This window comes from Arvicola amphibius, chromosome 11 (assembly GCF_903992535.2).
Source record: "Arvicola amphibius chromosome 11, mArvAmp1.2, whole genome shotgun sequence".
NCBI lineage: Eukaryota > Metazoa > Chordata > Mammalia > Rodentia > Cricetidae > Arvicola > Arvicola amphibius.
Window position 1 is genome coordinate 108,221,084 of NC_052057.2, and position 21,334 is coordinate 108,242,417.

The 21,334-nt window shown below is 47.3% G+C and overlaps 1 protein-coding gene across 5 annotated transcripts in view; it reads left to right on the forward strand.

Annotated features, from left to right (window-relative positions):
* The window catches only part of Palm2akap2 (PALM2 and AKAP2 fusion), a 437,218-nt gene that overhangs the window by 379,810 nt on the left and 36,074 nt on the right, over nt 1-21,334 (forward strand). The window contains exon 1 of one of the 5 annotated variants that reach the window (XM_038347007.2): nt 11,926-12,016. The exons of the other annotated variants lie outside the window; for them this stretch is intronic. The gene's annotated coding sequence lies outside the window, so the exon portion shown is untranslated. Of the gene's footprint in view, nt 1-11,925; nt 12,017-21,334 lie in introns of those variants that run through there. 5 annotated transcript variants of the gene reach the window in all.

The window sequence follows — 21,334 nt, forward strand, 5'->3', positions numbered from 1 at the left end:
AGCCTGAGAGATCAGTTCTCTCCTTCTGCTGTTCCTAGGGATGCAACCAAGGTCATCAAGTTAGACTCCAGGTGCTTTTACCTCCTGAGCCATTTTGTTGGCTTTCTAGTTGGTTCTTTAGTCTTTGTTTTTGTTTTTGAGACAGGGTTTCCCAACGTCTCAAAACTCAGAGTTCACTATGGAGATCAGGCTGCCCTTGAACTCACAGACATCTTTGCCTCCCTAAAGTCTTTTTGTTTAAAGGGGGTTTTTTTTGGTTTTGTTTTTTTTTTTTTTTTTTTTTTTTTGGTTTTTCAAGACAGGGTTTCTTTGCAGCTTTAGAGCCTGTCCTGGAGCTAGCTCTTGTAGACCAGGCTGGTCTCGAACTCACAGAGATCCGCCTGCCTCTGCCTCCTGAGTGCTGGGATTAAAGGCGTGTGCCACCACCGCCTGGCTCTTAAAGGTTTGTTTTTATGAATATTTTGCCTGTGTGTATGAGTGTGCACCATGCACAGGCCTGGTGTCCACAGTATCGGATTCAGACAATTGTGAGCCCCCATATGGGTGCTAAGAACTGAACCCCAGTCCTGGGCAAGAGCAGCAGGTGCTCTTAACCCATTTCTCCTGCCCCCTCCAGTTTATTCCATATCAAGCTACGGCATACCATGTGTTATGGGGCAGCAGACAGAGGGGTGCCAACGTACATCTCTCCCTGGCAGACTTTGGATAGCAGACAGAGCTTGGCTTAGTTCTCTCTGCTCTGCCTGAACTTGCTTTGTGTCTGTCTTTGGGCAAAGTACTAGAGCTCTGAGCTTCAGTGTCTTTATCTGTGAGTTGGGGATTAGCATACCTTACCTAGCTGCTAGAATATAAGACCGTGCTTGTCAAAGGCTAGCAGAATGCCCACACAGTGCAGGCATTAGGCTAATAACTGTTCCATTATTTCTATCTGTACCATTTGTTTTCTGTAATGCCAACACCCTGCCCCACAAATACACACACATGCACGCACGCATGCATGCATACACACACACACACACACACACACGGTGGGTGGTGGTATTAATTCTAGGGACCATTTAGTGTGTACAGTTGATCTGTGTTGATGGAGCACGGCTTTCTGGACTCCCACATAGGATTTGCCTACCTTATTAAATCTCTCTAGAATATTTCTAAATTTTCTTGTCCCCCCCCCCCCAATATTTCTAATGTCTAATACCCGACAAGCAATGAATGCTGTGTAGTGAGATGGTCTAATGTGTTGTTTTAGGGAATAACACATGGGAAGAGTCTGTACCTGTTTGGTACCAGCCCAGCATTCTGGTGTTTTTCCAGTTATGCTTGGTTGAATCCATTCACAGGGAACCTAGACCGATGTCGGGCTGACTGTAGATGGTGAAGGAGAAACGGGATCCAGTAGCCGGTCCTGCTTGTTAGATGAGCTTCAAGTTCAGGTTGCCCCAGTTTCTACTTTTACATGTAAAAGAGTTAGCGGCTGAAGGCCCTGAGCCAGCTTATCTTGCCTCCCGCTTCACCGTTCTTTCAGCCAAAGCCTTTAGACGAGGAAATTCTCTGAACCTAACTGGACTGGGTGGAAGAAGCCTGTGATCCCAGCTACTCAGGTAGTCGAAGGTCATAAATTCAAGGCCAGCCTGGGCAACTTAGTGACACTTTGTCTCAAAAATAAAAAAGTAGAGTGGGCTTGAACGTACAGTTCAGTGTTAAAATATGTGCCTATTGTTCATGAGGCCTTAGATTTAGTTCCTAGTACAACTAAGTGATAGATAGATACATAGATAGATAGAGATAGATAGATAGATAGAGATAGATAGATGATAAAAAAGATCAATGATAGATGATAGAAAGAAAGAAAGAAGGAAGGAAGGAAAGAAAGAAAGAAAGAAAGAAAGAAAGAAAGAAAGAAAGAAAGAAAGATACATATATACATCCAGTTCTCAGCTCTCTGAACTTCACTTTCTTGAGCCATAAAGTAGTTGCAAGAATATCAGCCTGGTATGGTGGCATATACCTTTAATCCTGGGATTTGCAAGGCAGAGGCAGGCCATTGTCTGTGAGTCTGAGGCCAACCTGGTTTGCATAGAACAGTGGTTCTCAATCTGTGGGTTGAGATCCTTGCGAGAGGGTCACATATCAAATATCCTGCATATCAGATATTTACACTATGATTCATAACAGTAGCAAATTACAGTTATGAAGCATCAACAAAATAATTTTATGGTTGGAGGTCACCACAAAATGAACTGTATGAAAGGGTCACGGTATTAGGAAGGTTGAGAACCACTGATGTAGAAAGTTCCAGGCCAGCTAGGGCTCCACAGTGTGATCTTAAATAAAATAATACATTTTAAGCTGGGTGGTTATGGTGCACACCTTTTATCCCAGTAGTCAGGAAGCAGAGGCATGTGGATTTCTGAGTTTGAGACCAGCCTGGTCTACAGATCAAGTTCCAGGACAACCAGGGCTACATAGAGAAACCCTGTCTCCATAAACAAAACAAACAAAATAAAATACATTTTGAAAAATGCAGCCTTCACAGGCTTGTTTTAAGAAATTGATATGATTGTATCTGAAAATCTCGTCTGATACCTGGTGTGTCACAGAGATAATAAAGGTTCTGATCACCCGCTCACCAGCCTTGGCTAACACTTCTGGGGACTCTGGGCTCTTACATTGCTTCTCCAGTTTGGCAGGGGACCCCCGCCCCCACCTTCTATCGCCAGCTGTCTTGTACACTGGCTTCTTCATTCAGCTGTATCACGCAGGCTTCTGCTCCAGTTAGGAAGTTAGGCTTTGGGAGGCCTGCAGTGATAGCCATCTGAAGAAGGCCTGTTTCTTGTGTATTCCTTTGCGATTTCTGGCGTTACAGAGCTGCGGGAAGACCAGGGGGCAACTCATGCTTGAGGACCTCATTGTGAGGGCCTGGCCTTTCCTAGTCATGATTCCTTAGCTCATCCTCAAAGTGGCCTTATAAGGTCAGCACGTTCACTTCCCATTCCTGCTCTGACAAACCACGACAGTCACAGTGACTTCCAGCAATGCCGGGGTGTGTGCTGCTAGCCCAGGAGGAAAGGAAGCCTGACCAGTGCTTCTGGAGGCTCTGAGAGGAATCTGTTCCCCCATTTCCAACTATTGACCGCTGTGGCTGAATACTCTTGGCTTGTAGATGCCTGACTCGGGAGTCAGCCTCCATTTTCCCGTGGATCCCCCTCTTGTGTCACTATGCCATCTCTTTGTGATAAGAGCCACCTTCATCCAATATGACCTCATAGTAGCACGCGACATCTGCAGAGACCCTCCATATAAGGTGATGATCTGGAATTCTAGTTAGATGTGGATTTGGGGAAACATGATTCAGCTTTCAACTGTAATTCTTCTAAAATTTGTATTTGTGTGTGTGTGTATGTGTGTGAGTATGAAAGAGAGAGAGAGAGAGAGAGAGAGAGAGAGAGAGAGAGAGAGAGAACCCATTTCTTGGTGAGTACTCAGGTCAGAGCACAGATGTCAGGCGTTGGTCCTCTTCTTGCATCCTGAGTTCTAGGGATGAAGCTCAGGTTGTTAAGCGATCAAGGACCAGCTACCTCACTAGCCCCAAACCACACAGTCTGAAGCCCATTTAGCAGAGGAGGAATCCACCCGCCAAGGAGCATCCTCAGCAGGAGATGCCAGAGATTCAAACAGTGCCCTTCTCTCCTCCAGACTCCCCACTGCATCGTCTCTCCTGGAATACATACGGGACCACAACAAGGTCATCAGCAGCATGTGGCCCAGATCAAAGGGACTTGAGCGGGTGAACACGATGAAGCAGATGCTAAACCAGCCAACACAGTGACCCTTTTCTTGCTGGTTTTCAGATATCACCCCGTCTCCACAGTCAGTCTGACCCTTTGGCTCTTAACTATAGTACTTGGCTGCAATGATCCCATGGCCAGGCTTGGCAGAGAGATGGCCATAACAGGGCCGAGGGGCTTGAGAGATGACTCAGCGGTCAAGGGCACTGCCTGCTTTTCCAGGGAACCTGGGATCCCCAGCACCCACATGGCAACTCATGACTGTCTGTAACTCCAGTTCCAGGAGATCCGACACCCTCACATAGATGTACATGCAGGCAAAACACCAATGCATATATAAAATAAAAATAGATCATAAAAAACATAATGGCAGAAAACCAAACAGCAAAAGCAGAGCAGACAGGGTTAGGTTCTGCAGGCATCAAGAAAGCAAAGGCAAGAAGGACTAGGATTCTTCACATGGCTGTCTCCAGGACTCCCTGCTGATCCTCTGGTTGTCACACAGACCTGCCTTCCTTCTGCAGAGGTTCCTTCCTGGCATTGGGAGCCATAAGGGCGTGGCGGAAGAAGGTGGCCAGTCCTCAACTGTCCCCAGAGCTGTCTGAACTTCACAGTACGGTGTGTAGGAGCCCATCCATGTGTACTCTGGAGAGAAGCAGCATTGTGGATAAGGGGCAAGACTCCAGATGTGCCCCTTAACTTGGAATTGGAACCCTAACAGAGTGAGGGTCTCATGGTCAAGCGCACTATCGTACTTAAACTATAAACGAACCCTGGTAACCAGGCTCAGAAATCTGTGTAGACATTGGTTTACTTCATGAAAACGGGTGTCAGAAAACTTGAGAGGTCCTGGTTTGTAACTAAACTCACTATGTAGCTCAGGCCGGCCTCAAACTGAGGGCAATCCTCCTGCCTCAGTCTCCAAAGTGGGGATTTCAGGCACGAACCAGTTTGCGCAGTCCCTGCCTTGAGTCTTCATAACTTTGTGGCCCCTGCTATGCGGTGTCCTTCATTGGGCCGGTGCTCCCAGCACTAGCCCTATTCCTGAGTTACCGCCTCCCCTGACTCCATCCTGTCAGAACAGCACTGTTAGGTGGACATCTGAGCTTGCCTGGAGATTTTTTTTCCTGTCAGACTGACTTTGACCTGAGGTCTGCTGGCTGCAGTCTGGCTTTGCTCCCTGTGCTTGGAGCTTTGAGAAAACTTGAAGATTCTGAGCAGGAATTGTGAGCGCTAAGGGAGGAGAAGGTTAAACGCATTTGATACCTACTGTCTGATGTGTTTCCCATCTTTGCCACCCTCTGAGTCCTAAGGATCCTGGACCTTCGGGCCCTACTGAAGGCCAGGAACTGAATGGCATAGGCACGGACTGACACTTACTGGACCCTGGGTTTGGGATTGCCAAAAGGCAATGTAAGTCAGTCTCAGTTCCTGGTTTCACTTTAAACATTAATAGCATTAATAGAGACTATAATAATTAATAGACACATAATAACACTAATAGAAGGATGTAGCCTTTACTTCAGAAGACTAGATTTAGGAAGCCCAAAATATTATTTTTGAAAGTTCACCCAAAGCTTTAATATATTCCACAAAAAACAGAAAGTTGACTCTAAATCTATGAACTTGGGTGGGGTCTCTCTCTGTGTGTGGTGTGTGTGTGTGTGTGTGTGTCTTAGGTGGGTGAGAAAGTTACTAGATTGATTTACCAGTGAATTTGAATAGAGAAGGTGGGAAAGCCATTTTATTTTGAGACAGAATCTCACTATGGAGCCTCAGCTGGCCTTGAATTCATGATCCTCTTACCTCAGCCTCCCTGGTGCTGGGATCACACGTGTGTGCCATTGAACCAGCTAAAGGTTATTCTTTGGAATAATAAATCTTGTTCCCAAATCTTTATTTGGCTGTTCAGATCTTGGGAAACTTGTCAATGGGGCTTTCCTAAGCCGGTCTGTGACATAGTTCATAAAATTAAATTCTGTGACATTTGACTCCCAGGGAAGAATTTAGTTACTCAGAGTATTGCTCAACTTTTCTGGGAAAGGGCAGCTCATGAAAGGGAAATGGCTACTACAGCCCAAGTTGCTTATCTTCTGTGAAGAAGGGAGATTATATTGTCCTGCAGCTGTGGAGAGGGGAGGAGAGTCTGCGCCTACGACAGCGTTGTTCAAGAGTTTACTGGACACGGAAGGCTAAGCTGGGATAACATTGGTTCATCCTGAGTCAAGGCCACACTGCTGGATGAGTAAATCATAAAATCAAGGGAAAAGAGAAATGGCTTAAGGGAGATCAAGGGAACAGAGAAATGGCTCATTGGGTTAGAAATCTGTTATGCAAAGCATGAGGACCTGAATTCAAATCCACAGCATCCCTGAAGAAGCTAGTTGGGTTACTCAGACCTGTAACCCAGTGCTGGGGGATGAGGGTTGTCAGGGACCAGAGAATCTCCAGACTTGCTGGCCATTTAGCCAGAAACCCGAAAACATAGTGGAATGGGCTAGAACAAGACACAAAAGGCCCTCCTGGCCTTCTATATATGCACTTTGGCATTCCCCCCTACTTTCTGGCACACATATCAGATACACAGAAGCTTGTGCACACACACACATGCACACACACACAGACATAAACCCAAACAATGATAATTAAAGCCAGGTGTGTAGCACGTGCCTATATTGCCAGCACTTGGGAGGTGCAGGCATGAGATTCAGGAATTTAAACTCACTGTAAGCTTCTTCTGACCTTCACCTCTCCACCTCCCAAGTGTTGGCGTTCCAGATGTGTGCCATAGCATCTGGCTCCGTTTTAATCTTTATGTACTTCATCCTTCTTTCAGAGGGTAATAAATATATGCACATGTGAAAATCAGAAGGTGAAGCCAAGGAGCGAAGACAGAGGGTTACTTGGGTCTCCATTCCAAAGAAAACCACTGTTATCAGGAATCGTGTATGCCTGCACATGTAAAAATAAAAATGTCTTCAGCAAGGCACTGGTGACTCATATCCATTGTAAACAGAATGTTTACATGGAGCAGAATAAAATCCTTCCACCAAAGTGATAAAGTTCTGCCAAGGGGTGTGTCTAAGATGAAGCTCATCTTTCTTCTAGGGACTCAACTTCTCTCTTGGTAAAAGTATCCCTAACCCATGTTAGAGGCTGCAGCCACTGTCCCTGCTCTCTCTCTCTCTCTCTCTCTCTCTCTCTCTCTCTCTCTCTCTCTCTCTCTCTCTCACACACACACACACACACACACACACACACCCTTTCAGTCTACACCAAATCACCAAATGATCTCACCTTTGCGCCCCGTTTATGCTGATATTGCAGAATTGTGGAATGAATTTTGTGGGTTTCCCTTACTACACAGACCAGAAAACACTGACCCCCAAAGAGGAGGGAGAGCATCAGGCCTGGGGTTCCAAGGCAGCTTGCTGCTGGTATCGCTCATGCTTTACAGATGTTCTTCTCGCTTCTTCCTTGGTAGCGCTGCGACTTCCTGCATCTGCCTTCCTCCCCTACTGTAGCCTGCGGAGGCAGAGCTCTGTCCCGTGGGTTGGGTTGTAGACTCTAGCGAAAGCTCTGTTATTGACTAGCTTTTTGTCTCTGGGGACGTAAACCACTCTGGGGAGTGGTAGCCACCACAAGCTGGGGAGTTCCTCTTTTTAGAGGGGTCTAATGATAGACAAGATAGAAGGTGTCTAAGGGAATATGATACCCACCTGGCACATGTTGTTAGGCAAATATATGCTTGCTGGGTAATGAGGATTTATGGTACCAGCTGTCTTCAAATGTACCTGCTGGGTCTTCAGAGTTTGCACTTGGCTTCTCAACTGTAGTAGTTAACACTGCCTGTCACCTTGATCTAGACTCACCTGGGAGTCAGACCTCTCAGGACATCTGTCAGGAAGTGTGTAAGATTGGGTTTGAGGTGTGTAAAAACTTACCCTCCGTGTGGGTGGCACAATTCCATGGTCTGTGGTCCTAGACCGAATGACAAGGAGAAAGCAGACTGAACACCACTCTCTGCTTTGGACTATGGGCACAGTATGGCCAGCTGGCTTCTGTTCGTGCACCCCGACTTTCCCACTGTGAAGGGCTGTCTCCTGCAACTGTAGGCGGAGTAAGCCCTCCTTTCCTTAAGCTTTTTTTCAAAGGAGCAAATACACCAGTCAAAAAGGACCAAGATTCAAAATGGCTTCCTTCTTCCCAGTGCAAGTGTCTCCCAAGATTGGGAAAGTGATTTTAACACTCGAAGAATTAAAGTGGCAGTATACAACTTTTTAAAATATAAATTCAGGGTTGGAGAGATGGCTCAGTGGTTAAGAGCATTAACTGTTCTTCCAGAGGACCTGAATTCAATTCCCAGCAACCACATGGTGGCTCACAACCATCTGTACTGAGATCTGGCGCCCTCTTCTGGCCTGCAGGTATACATGGAGGCAAAATGTTGTATACATAATAAATAAATAAAATCTTTAAAAAATATATATATAAATTCAGAGTATCCCCCCTCCCAAGCCTGTGCTGAGGCTGACCCCAGGACAAGCAGTTGTGGGTGGGTATCTGCTGGACTTCCGAATATTTCTGTCTGGGGACTCTGCTGTCATCAGTGGGTCATCTCAGTTTATACTTCGCAAACCTAAACCCGGCTAGCCCGTTTCATGTCTTACTTCACCTCTGAGGATGAACCATGACTTTTCCACCGTTTTTTTTTTTTGTTGTTGTTGTTGTTTTTTGGGGGTTTTTTTGTTTTTGTTTTTTCTTTTTTTCTCCCTAAGCTCCGCACTCTTTTTGTAGCTGGGCAATGTGTGTGTACATTGTATGAATAACTGTGTATAAACGTGTGTGTGTGTGTTTGTGAGTGCATGAGCATGTGCGTGCGTGTGTATTCCATTGGTGTAGCTACACTGGCAGGGTACCACCTTCAGTAGCTGAGCAACAAAAATTTATGCTGTTGGAGTTGTAAAGGTCAGAAGTGCAGGCAGGGTGTGGATGCCCTCCCGTTGGGTTGTTCTGAGGGTTCAGGAAAGCCTCTCTCTCCTTCAGGCCCATCTTCCTGGCTGATGAATGGTTATTTCTCTGTAGTCTGAATTTCTTCTGGTCTCACTGGGTTGGGCCCCACCCTTATGACCTCACTTGAGCTCGGAAGCCTCCTATTGCTATTGTTATGATTACTATTGTTATTTGTAAAGGCTCAAGTCATAAGCCAGGCTTCTGGGTCTTAGGGCTTGGGCATTGGAATCTGTGGGGAGGACTTGACTCAAGCCCTTAGGTGTGCACATTTGTATGCTCGCTCGTGAGCTTGTGTGCATTTAGTGAGCCACTGCATCCAATGGACTTCATGCCATACACATTCTGACTACTTGGAACATTTTGAAGATAGGACTTTTTTGTCTGGTATGCACAGAAAAGACTTAAAGTCATTTTTCTCACAAATTTCCCACTGGCACAATAGCATGGGTGTGATTTTATAGTGGGTGCCTCACAGTGAGCTGGAAGTCCTCCTTTGTTTTCTTTGGGGGGCTTTCCTCTTGCCCAGGCGGCCCCCAGGCTCTGGGGCTCAGGGGATCCTCCTGCTTCAGCCTCCAGAGTATCTGGAACACGGTAACCAGTACTGGTCCCTCTCACCTAAGCCGAACAGTGGTGTTCTCCAGTGTGTGGTTTTCCCACCTCATCTTATGTAAGACTGCTAAGTGGTGTCTCGAAATGCCTTCAGCTACACAGCAGAACATTCCAATTATTCCATAAAGCCCAAGAGTTCCCCCCAAGAGCTCTAGTATCACTAGGTCAGGTGTTAAGAAATTTCCCAATATATCCAAATGTTAAGCACATTAAAAACAACAACAACAACTGTCATTTAGACGTTGTAAATATTTGTAGGGAAGACATTAACTTCCCGGTCAGAGGAAGCCTCTCTGCATGGCTTCCTCCACTCTGGCTCTTCCTTCTTCCCTTGACCTCAGTGCACAGGAGGGTTCCAAGAGGTCTACTTTGCTGGCCAACTCACAGACCACGGGGATCCCTGCTTGCAGTCTGTGAGCTGTTTACTCTGTCATCAGAACAAATTGCTCGCAAACTGATCCCAGACCAGCTGGCCTCCCAGGACCCTGGATGGCCTTGATGTCCTTTTTCCTGTCCAGTTTACTGTAAACCTGGCGTTTGTCTTTCTCATTGAAGAAAATGAGTTCGTCACGGTGTTGAGCTGACTTGGGAGTTTGACTCACTTTTCAAGCAGCCAGAGTCTCTCTCAGCTGGGCACTGAAGTTCCAGGGAATGAGCCGGGTAGGACAGGGAGGCAGGCTTTGGAGTCCGTGGGTCTCCTCAGACACTTCTCCGGCATCCTAACTGTAGCTGAGGAGTCTGATTCTGGCAGAACAAGCCAAGGAACCAGCTGCATTGGGGTCAGGCACCTCTACCCAAAGCAAATACTGCTCTTTTCTTGGTCAGCTATGGGGTGGTTGTTAGGCCTCATACTTGGGGACAAATGGCTGAGGAGCCTATTAACGTATCAAAGCTGATGGCTGCCAGGTTCTTCCAGCATCTCGCAGTCCCTACCTGTTAAGAGACGGACTTATGCCTCCTGGCTGGCATACCCCATCCCCTACCCTGAACTTTCCAGCCCAGGGGCTAGGCTGCCATTCCCCCATCTCCTTTGGCTCAGTGATTTTGGCTCCGCCACTGTCTTGGCCTCCAGCCCTCTTGGTCCCTGGTTTCTCTTCTGGCCTTCTTGCTCTGTGTTCCCCTCTTCCCCATCTCCTCTCACGGCCTGCTGTCTCAGTCTGCCGACAAGGCCCAATCTAGACTCTCCTGTTTCTCTCTCTCTCTCTGAGCTGTCACATAACAATTTAAAATGTATTTTTACTCATACCAGCTACGGGTGGGGTGGGGGAGGGGGCTGAGGCAGGAGAATCACAAGTTCAAGGTGTGCTTGGGCTGCAAAGTGAGCTCAGAGCCAGCCTGGGTAACTCGGTGAGGCCCTATCTCAAATTTAAAAACAAGAGCAGCAATAATAGAACGGTTGAGGGTGTAACTCATTGGTACCCTGGCCAACTCTGCACAAGACCCTGGGTTGTATTCTTAGACCATCAAGGCAAATGAATTCGTAAGTAACTGAACAGAAGCCATTAAAAATGGCAGACTGTGCTTGGGAGATAATGTGGGAAAGGAAGAAGTTGACTGTCATGTTGTGTGCTGGTTGTTTCTGTCCACTTGACACAAACCTCGATGTATCTGGGAAGAGGGAATTTTCCTTAAGACAAATGTGGTCATTAGCCTTTAGGCAGGCCTATGGAGCCTTTTCTTGTTTAATGATTGATGTGGAAGGGCCCAGCTCCCTGAGGGCAGTGCCATCCCAGGCAGGTGGTTCTAGGGTTTGTAAGAAAGCAAGCTGAGCAGGCCACGGGGAAGCTGGCCAGGAAGCAGCAGGCAGCCATACTCCTCCTTGCTTTGGGTTCCTGTCCTGGCTTTTCTCAGTGATGGAGTAGGACCTCAGGATTTTAAATTGTAATAAACCTTTGCTTCTCAAATTGTTTCTGGTCGGGGTGTTTTATCACAGCAATAGACACCCTAGCCAAGACACACACATACACTGTCTGGTCTCAGTTATATTAAATATGCATATCTGTAAATGATTATTCTTTGACTGTTGCTATTATACAAGGAGTCCTGAAGAGTTTGTAGTGTTTGGCCTGGTGTGGTGGATAACACAGACCTTTAGCCTCAGTTAGGAAGATCTCATAGAGTTAGGGTGTCACCTCTGTCTGCATAAGTTCCAGGCCAGCCAGAATTACACAACGAGATCCTGTATAAAAGAATAAAAATGGCTATAGCTTTGTCCAGAATCCTCCAAATTTTTGCACTCAATAGCGCTGGCCTATCTCTAAGTTTCAAAGAAGCAACAATACAGACAGATCACATCAACACCTCCAGGCTCGGAGCCGGACAGAGGCCACTAGCATTGCCTCTGGAAGGAAAGCCACTGCCCTCCCCGCCAGGCCGACTAGGGAGGGGCCAGGCTTCCCTGAAGGGGACTAAAGTTCTTCTTGGTGTGAATGGCCTTTTAGGGAACCGGAGGGAGGGCCCGCGGTGACATCACAGTCTCCAGTCGGGAGGTTCTGAAGGAATTTGTCCCGGCTGAGCCAGTGTGAGCGCTGGAATCCGTCTGGAGAAAGAGGCGGTTCTGACTTCGGACTTGGAGCTCACGCCCTGGGCTTCTTCTCTGGGCAGGGGTAAGGTACATCTGCTTCAGCTCTCATGGTCCTTTGCTTTCTGATCTGAAAGGGAAAGTTCTCTGTGGCCAGAGTCTTCTCGGAGGAGGGCGTCAGGGTCTGGGTTGTATTACTGGGCGGCGGAGGCCTCTCCTGCTGCGTGGTGGGCAGCGGAGACTTACTGCGTCTCTTTTTCTCTTCCTGCGAGTCTTGCTAAGAGGCAGGGAAAACTCTGCGGATGCAGACCAAAGCTGCATGCGTGACAACAAATGCGTTAAAAGACACCGTGTGAGTGAGTCTATGAGAATGTGTGTGTCCCTTTCTGCAAGAGAAAGCTGCCTCTGCCTTGGGACCCGGTGAACCTGGTAACTAGCTCTCTAGTTCGTTGTCTTGTGTCTGTTCGAGGAACTCAGTGCTGGAGTCTACAGCCGGCCTTCCGTTTCCATGGCGTGGCGCTCACCACATTCAATTGGGAACTTGAGGCTTTGTTCCTGGAGGTCCCGAGACACTCCGGGATACCCTCCCGAGGCTCGTCTCCTATGCACAGGCTCATCCCTCTGTGTACAGGCAGCTAGACTTCCTTACTCTTAGCCCAGTTTTCTTTTCTCTGGATCCTGCCTCAGTATAGTGGGTAACTGTTGGGCCTACTGTGATAATCAGCTTTTATTTCTGTCATCGGTGGCCGATTGGCTAAGCAGGAAGCCAAGATTCAGAACTTCTTAAAAGCAAGAGAGAGCTGGGTGGTGGCACACGCCTTTGATCCCAGCACTTGGGAGGCAGAGGCAGGTGGGTCTCTGTAAATTCAAGGCCAGTCTGGTCTACAGAGTGAGTTCCAGGAGCGCCAAAGTTAGACACACACACACACACACACACACACACACACACACACACACAAACGGTCTTGAAAAACCAAACCTTAAGAGAAAAAAAAAGGCAAGAAATCTGCAGCTAAGTTAGAAAGAACTAAACTAGGTTTGTTTGTGCCTGCTGAATTTGTCGCTTAAAAAGTTCAGGCTGTAAGGGCCAAGAGTTCCTTATGTGGTCTTGGTCTTGCTCTATTCAAGGTGTGGGGACTTCCTTCAGAGTAGTCCTAGTGAGAAGTCTTGAGAGAACCTTGTCTCGCTCATTCATGGGAACCTGGAGCTAGCAGCCAGCCTCAGTGGCTCCTGTGAGGAGTCTCCAAGGGAGAGAAGGAAAGCACCCTTAGGGCCAGCAAAGGGTGCATGCCTGTCACCCTAACACTCAGAGGCCAAGACCAGAGAACAGGTAGCAGGATTGAGGCCTGACTGGGCTACAAAGCAAGACCCTGTCTCCAAAGAGAGGAAAGGAAAAGAAACAACAGCCCTTTTAGCAATGCCCTCAGCAAACGCAACAACTTCCTTCCTTTCGTCCCTGCCCACTCCGCAGCCCACCACACGCGTCTCTAGTTTCTTTCACAGAGAGCCCAAGCTGTAAATGTGCTAATCAAACAGCATCTTAACATTTTCCAGATGTCTGATGTGCAGCCTGACGACGCGAGTCTGGTTTTCCAGCCTAGCTGGAAGAGGGAGGGTTGTCATGAACAGGGCAGTCTGTGGTCCAGAAAACTTCTTTACCTTCAAAGTTCTTCATGTGAATGTGAACCAAAACACAGGTGACTTTGCTCCCTGTTCGTGGCTTCTAGTTTTTTTTTTTGTTGTTGTTGTTTTTTTTTTCCATTTGAAGCCCGAGGCATTTGCCAGGGAGAAGGGCCTTCTGGTGATTGTTGCTCAGACCAAACCCACTGAAGCTTTTGGGGGGGGGGGGGGGAGGGAACGGGGGAGGGGCTGGGTCTATTCAGTGGTATTGGGACTCCTAGCCACCAAAGGGTTGGTGTTTCGTTATAAGAATTGATCACCCCACCCCACCCCCAGGTCACAAGAAGCTATAATGATTTCCTGGCAAAATGTCTTAGGTAGGGAATGATACTCAGGCATTGTTAGTAATAGCCTCTCTCAGGGGTCATAGCAATGACCTGAGTCTTCCTGGTCTAAATTTAGCCTGCAGCTGCCTCAGGAAGGTTTGGGGTCTGCAGTCTGGCTGCCTGCCCTTCCTTCAGCTGGGAGCTGGGAGAGCTGACCTCTGTCAGGAGTGGCAGGCAGCCTTGTTTCCCACAGTCAGCCCAAGCTCCTAATTCCACAGGCCGCTCCGGAAGCGCCTCTGCTGGGAGGTGGAAGAGGAAAGGCCATTCAGGCACGGAATGCGGCTCCTCTGCTGTGCTTCCCTGAAGTAGAATTAATGAAGGAAGCCAGTTTTCCTGTTCTGTGCCTCTAGGGAGGGTGGGCTGGCTGCTCAATCCTAGCCCGGGCTGTGCTCTACCGTCTGCAATACACAGGCCCAGGGGCACTGCAAGCCACCTGCTCAGGGCCTTTCATGGGCTCAGTTTTCTCTGTAAACTCTGCAGCGAGAGTCATTTGCACCCATGGATGCTGAGGGTCTTTATACTTTGGGCCCCTTGTTCTTTTTATATGAATGGGGACTCCATCTCCCTGAGGCTACCAGATCCTTTCTTGGGAGTGGGCCATCCCTTTTTAGCTCTTGGGACACTCCTTAGCCTCAAGCAAACATGTCACCACGGGTGGGATGAGGGGAAGTGGGGGGGAGGGGGTAGATCTCAGGCAGGCCTCTAGAATGACAGCAATCTTCCAGCCTGTGTCCCCTCCCTCAAACCCCATTTCTTTCCTGTGTAGACCCCCCCCCCCCTACCTGCAGCTCTATACAGCTCTATCTGCTTCCTCCAGGGAGGTGACAGTCAGCTGGTAAGGGGTCCCAGACAGCAGCCAGTCTGTGTCACCCCGAATTGGAACCTGCGAAGGAGGCATCTGAGTCCAGAAGCAGCCATCCCAGAGGCAGCCAGGCATGGCCCAGAGAGCCAGTTCTGTGCCCTGCTTACCAAACATGTGACTTATGCAAGCTGTGGAGGGTATGAAGGGGGACAGAGATGTCCTTTGATTTCCCAGCTATGAGGAAGTTTTATTCTGTAACCATGCCTCTGTTCCGAGGCCAGCAATGAGTGCATATTTTTGATGGAACTTAAAAATAACTGGATTAAAGGATCAGGTCACCTATTACCTGGGGAAAAGCATTTCTAATTTAACCATAGTGGCTCTAGCAGGAAGTAATCTGGGTTATTCAGAATCGAGAAACCTGGCCATGCAGCAGACGCCAGGTGTTGGAGCAATTTGGGTCACACTGTGCATTTAGGCTGGGAGCCTGGGAGGTGGTGGTGGGCTATACACTGTCAAGAGGGGACATGCCCTGTGGGTAGTAAGGAAATGGAGTCACTGCGAGCAGAGCAGACATTTGAAGTGCTGGAACTTAAGTAACTATGCCTTAAAAAATAAATAAGGTGACCCAGACAGTGGTGGTGCATGCCTTTAATCCCAGTACTCAGGAGGCAGAGGCAGGTGGATCTCTGAGTTTGAGGGCAGTCTGGTCTCAGAGCAAGTTCCAGGACAGCCAGGGCTGTTGCAGAGAAACCCTGTCTCAACTTTCCCAACCCCCCCTCAAAAAAAAAGCAAAAATGACTTATTCTTTTCACCTTATGTATGAAATTACCTGGCGCGAGTGAGAAGGAAGCACGAAACGTGGAACAAACTGGCTTTAGAGGGATGTGTCTGGGGTAGTTGCTGTGCAGAGAGAGGGTTGAAGGTGGAGCGCCCAGCTCTTAAAGGCTACCTAGCGCAGGCGCACGGTGCATGTGTCGTGGGGTGGGGGGACTCTTACGCGGATGACAGAGTTCATGCATGTGGGCTGACGTAGCTGCATCATACGTAGGTGATGCAACCATGCCTCATGTTGGTCACGCAGGGCCTTTTAAGATCCCTGGGTCGGCTAGGTATTTTTGCCTGAGGACTTGTCCGTACATGTGTGGCCCTGGAACCCTGAAGTGCCAACCATGCTGGTTTGGCTAAAATCATAACAATGTGTATGTAAGCTATCATATGTGTATAGTAACCCTCGAGACCAGAAGAGGGTGTTGGATCCCCTGGAACTGGAGTTTCAGGTGGTTGGGAGCCACCGTTGGGAGCAAGAAACCCAACTAGGTCCTCTGCAAGAGCAACAAATTTTCTTAACTGCTAAGCCGTTTCTCCAGTCCTTTTAAAAAAAAATATTTATAGTTTAATCATGTGCATGGGGGGAGGGTATGTGTATGTGAGTGCAGATGCTCTAGGAGTCCAAAAGAGGGCGCTGGTTTCTCGGAGCTGGCTGTTCAGGTAGTTATGAGCCTCTGGGTGTAGGTACAGGAACTGAACTCAAGTTCTCAGAAAGAGCAGTATGCACTCTTACCAACGAGCCATCTTTCCACTTCCTCCCGCGCCTTCTTTGGAGAGGTCTGTTTTGGCTCCTGCCTGGAAGAGATGTTGTCCATCATGACAGGGAAGACATGATGGCAGGGTTGACTTGTGTTTACAGCATCCTGAGTCTGAGGCTGCCCGAACGCTTCTGGACGTGTTAGGTAGAGTAAAGGGCGGGAGAGATGGTGCCTCAGTTAAGAGCACTTGCTCTTGCGAAGGCTTTGGTTCCCAGCACCTATATGGTAGCTCACAACCATCGCTGACCCCTAGGGGATCCAAGCCCCTTTCCTGAACTTTTCAGGAACTTTATGCACATGGTACACATATATACTGAAGGCAAGCACTCATACGCATAAAGTAAATACATCTTTCTCCTCCTTCTAGGAGGGGGGGGGGGAGAGAGAGAGAGAGACAGAGAGAGAGAGAGAGAGAGAGAGAGAGGAAGGGAGGGAGGGAGAGGAATATGGACTGATGATGGAAGATACAAAATAATCCCACACTAGTTCAGAATTATATGTAATAAGGGGTTATTTATTAGGGGAGACTCACAGATCACTGTCCTAGATCACAGTCCTCTGTACGAATGGGGAAAAGGAACCGAATCTAGCAGCCGGAAGTGAGTGCACGTTTACAGCTGCATTTATAATATAATTGACCATGCCCAAGTGATCTGGTATCTTAATGGCTATTGGTTGAAGGAGCTCCCACAAAAAGCCCATCTGACTTTCTGTCTTTTTAATGGAGGCATCAACCTTTCTGTTCTTTGTACTGCAGTGAGCCTTTCTGGTGTGTGACCTGCTGAGGGAGGGTATTCCTTCTGGGTCTTTCCGATAATGGTGTGCTCAGCCGCAAGTCCAGGGAGAAAGAGCATGCGGCCTGCCATCCCTTGTCCAGCTGGGCTGAGGTCAGCCACCAGTGCTGTTTTCTGCACAGACTAGACAGGCTTCTAGGATCTTATGTGTACCGTCGACTGTGGTATGGGTAGGAGCTGTGGTCATCTTATCCCTGAGAAGTCAGCAGAAGCAGAGTTAGCATTAACCCAAGGGCAAGAGCTTCCTCCAGGGGGTCTGCCTTTGACTGAATAAAGAAGGAAGTAGTGACTTTTAAGGCCAAAGTCTGAGCCAATTTAACCCTAGGAGATTCAAGCTAGGACAAAACCAAACAAATACTCTTTCACCCTACCCATTTCTTTGTGACCTTTCCCACGGTCATTCCGGAAGCCTCCTGTCCAGTCGAGAGAACACCTTTTGACACACTGGGATAAAATTAAGAAGAGCTGTGACGTTTACTAACCAGATGGGATCGTAGGGAAATGTCTCTACTATTTCTCTAAACCTCTTAATTCCAAAATCATAAAATAGTAAAATTTCCTTTCCAACTTAAAACAGAGTCCCTGGCGAGTCTTCCGCGTGTCAGCTGAGAACAGGCATGAGTGTATGTTGTGGCTTGCTAGGACTGATGTTAATTATGTGGCCCTCGGGGTGCCCACAGAACAGAACAGGATTGCTGCATGACCGCACTCAAGGCAACAGTTCCGTGGCTACTTAAGCACTGAGGATGGGCAGGTTCTATTTCATGCTAGTTATCCTTGTACTGGTGTTTCCTATATACCTGGGGAGGGGTCCAACCCAGTGCTTTCCCTGTGCCAGCAAGCCACACTCCCCACTGCATCCCATTCAACTTCAATATTTGATTCTTTTTTTAAAAATGATTTTATTTAACTTCATTTTATATGAATTGGTGTGAAGGTGTCAGATCCCTTGGAACTGGATTTTCAGACAGTTGTAAACTGCCTTGTGGGTGCTGGGAATTGAACCGCGTCTTCTGGGAGAACAGTCAGAGTTCTTAACTGCTGAGTCATTTCTCCAGCCCCAGATTTGATTCTTCTTTAAAAAAAAAAATAATAATTTTGTTTTTGTTTGTTTAGAGACAGGGTCTCTTTCATTATGTAGCTCTGACTGCCCTAGAACTTGAAATGCAGACTGCCCCACCTCCCAATTGCTGGGTATTAATTTTGTTTTTAATTAATTGTGTATACTTAAGTCTGTTCATGTGTGGGTATGTGCGTGGGAATGTAGGTGTCCATGGGAGCCAGAAGGGTATCAGGTCCCCTGGAACAGAGTTCCAGAACATTGTGGACATCTTATCTGGGTGTGGGAACTGAACTAGGCTCCTCTGCAGGAACAGTAAGTGCCCCTAACTGCTAAGCCATCCCTCCAGCTCACAGGATTTGACTTTTAAGGATAGTTTATGAAAATTTTCTTTTGGCTTTAGCAACAAATAACATTTCCCAGTTGTTTTAGCTTTGAACTACAGATAAACATTTAAGGATCCGAAGTGGGTTAGGATTTGGGAGGATGGAAGTACTCTTGGCCTAACAGGTCTAGATCGATCCTTTAATCTCTTGATGTCATCAGTTTTGTTCTGAAAATCATAATCCAGTGCCATTCTCTTCTCAAGAAAGCCAGTCTCTTTCAAGAAAGAAGTTAATATTGGTCATTTGTGCTTTGGTGTAAAATTGCTTAAATATCAACAGTTTTTTACATTTACATTCCCCATTTTACATTTTCATAACGCATATTGAATACCTTTTTTCTAAGCTTAATTCGCACAAAGTGTTTGAGAGATATGGTAGCCCTGCTCATCAAGGGGCTGCATCTTCAGAAAAGCTCAGTTGGCTCGCAGAAAGTAAGTGCCCGACAGAATCCTTCCTGGAAGACTCAAGACTGACTCCGGACCTAAATTTTGGAGTTGTAAATTCTCTTAAACTAATTTGCTTGACTGTTGAACCTTTTTATATATATATATAAATACTGGCAGCTTTAGATGCAAAGAGGGTTACTTGGTTATATTAAAAGCAGGTCTGGAGCCAAATTCCAGGACTCACACTGACATTTATTAAGCAAACAACATAAAAATAGCTATAAAATCCTGATCTGGAACTCTCATACAAGGGGATGTTGTACTTTTGCATAGGAAGGATTTTGTTACCACATTAAACACCCCATGTTCTCTGAACCCAAGATTGGAAACCAGACTTTTAGTTCTCAGACCTCAGAAACTAGCAACTCTGAATCTCTGCAAGTCAAGATCAACCTGGGGCTCACACTCTTCATGCAAGGGTCAGGGGAGTCTCCAACCACAGATGGTGGCTTCTTCCCAGATGGAGATTCAAACATCTCCTCCTCCTCTTTCTCCTCTTCTTCTTCCTCCTCCTCCTCCTCCTCCTCCTTTTCTTTTTTCTTTTTCTTTTTTTGGTTTTTTTTTGGAGACAGTTTCTCTGCCTAGCTTTGGAACCTGTCCTGGAACTCAGGGTGACCTCGATCTCACAGAGACTGTTCTGCCTCTGCCTCCTGAGTGCCCAGTTCACCCATTTCTAACATTCAGTATACTAATAGCAAGCCACTGATTTCACTAATAGAAACCCATTTCTCATTTTAATTATGCCAACTAGCAAATCCTTCGGAGTCTGCAGGACTAAAGGAAGCTGGAAATACTGGAGGAAGCCACCTTTGGAGTGTGGGACTTCTGAATGTCTGGGTGACCACTCCTTCAGTTTCTAGCCTCAGTTAGGAAGGCAGTCTGCCCCCTGGAATACAACTTAAATGCGTTTCAGAAGCACACAGCTGCATTATATTATATTGTCTTTGCCCACGAATTCCAGAGTCAATTGGAGACATCCTCACCAGCTGCTGGCTATTCTGGGAAGCCAGCTGGAAGCCAGGTATTAAGACTCCACCTGGAGGGTTGTCTGGGGCCGGCAAAAGATCGCCCACAAGCCCTTTGCACCCTACATTCGACCTCAGAAACCCACACGGGTGGTTTTCCGCTTCTCCTTACTCCGTTAGAGATCACCTCTGACAGGCTTTCTCTGCCAGTGTCACGGACGTGCGTTTTATCTGAAGCCTGGAGAAAATTCTGGTTCTTCCCTTATCTTCAAAGGGAGCAGGGTGCACATTGGCCAGCTTAAACGAGACGTCATTTCGTGACGTCAAGCCCAGACTCCTGCAATCTGGATTCCTTCGCCAGTTCTCCTTTACCCGGTGCAGTTGCTGGTGGCTTCGATTGTGTCAGGCCTGGGGCCCTTGCTCTTTCGTCACCGTCACCGTTGGTGCCGAACTTTCCGTTCCCTGAAGGGATGGAATTGAGCATCAGTCAGGAAGAAAATCTCTTGAGTGTGTGGAAAGAAAACGATTGGGCGTCCTGTAACTCGCAGGAAGGAAAACCTTTCCTTGTTTATGCCTTCTAGTGTGAAGTTAAAAAAAAAAAAAAAAAAAAAAAAAAGTATTGGAAAGCAATCTTGGCAAGCTATACCATCGGCCCAAACTTAGATTTTGTTGTTGTTGATTTTCTAGGCGGGATTTCTCTGTGTAGCCCTGACTGTGCTGGAACTTGCTATGTAGAACAGACCGACCGCAAGCTCTCAGAGCTCCCCCACCTGCCTCTGCCTAGCTAGTGCTGGGATTACAGGCGTGTACTGCCACACCTGGCCTTCAAATTTTGATTGTTAAGCAATGGTTTTGAAAGTTATGTTTTATCATTTTGTGAGGTGGGGTCCTCTTCCATCGTTGGTGTTGTGTGGAACTGGGAGGACAGTTTGTCAAGAATTGGCACTTCCCTTCCTCCATGCAGGCCCCAGGGATTGAACTCGGGTCATCAGGCTTGGTGGCTCGTATTTTATCTTGTCTGCCCATTTAACCAGTATGTTTAAGTGACTTTTATTGTTTTGAGGTGAGGTCATACTCTGTAACACAGATTGTCTTCAAACTCTTGGCAGTCTTCCTGCCTCGGTCTCTCAAATTCTGGGGTTATAGGGACGAACCACCACACCATGCCTAGTTATCATTTAGGTATATGTTTGGGTGTGTGTGTGTGTGTGTGTGTGTATGTGTGGTGTGCGTGCGTGTGTGTGTGTGTGTGTGTGTGTGAGAGAGAGAGAGAGAGAGAGAGAGAGAGAGAGAGAGAGAGAGAGAGAATGAAAATATATTTGAAGACCCGAGGTCAAATTCCTGTGTCCTTTGAT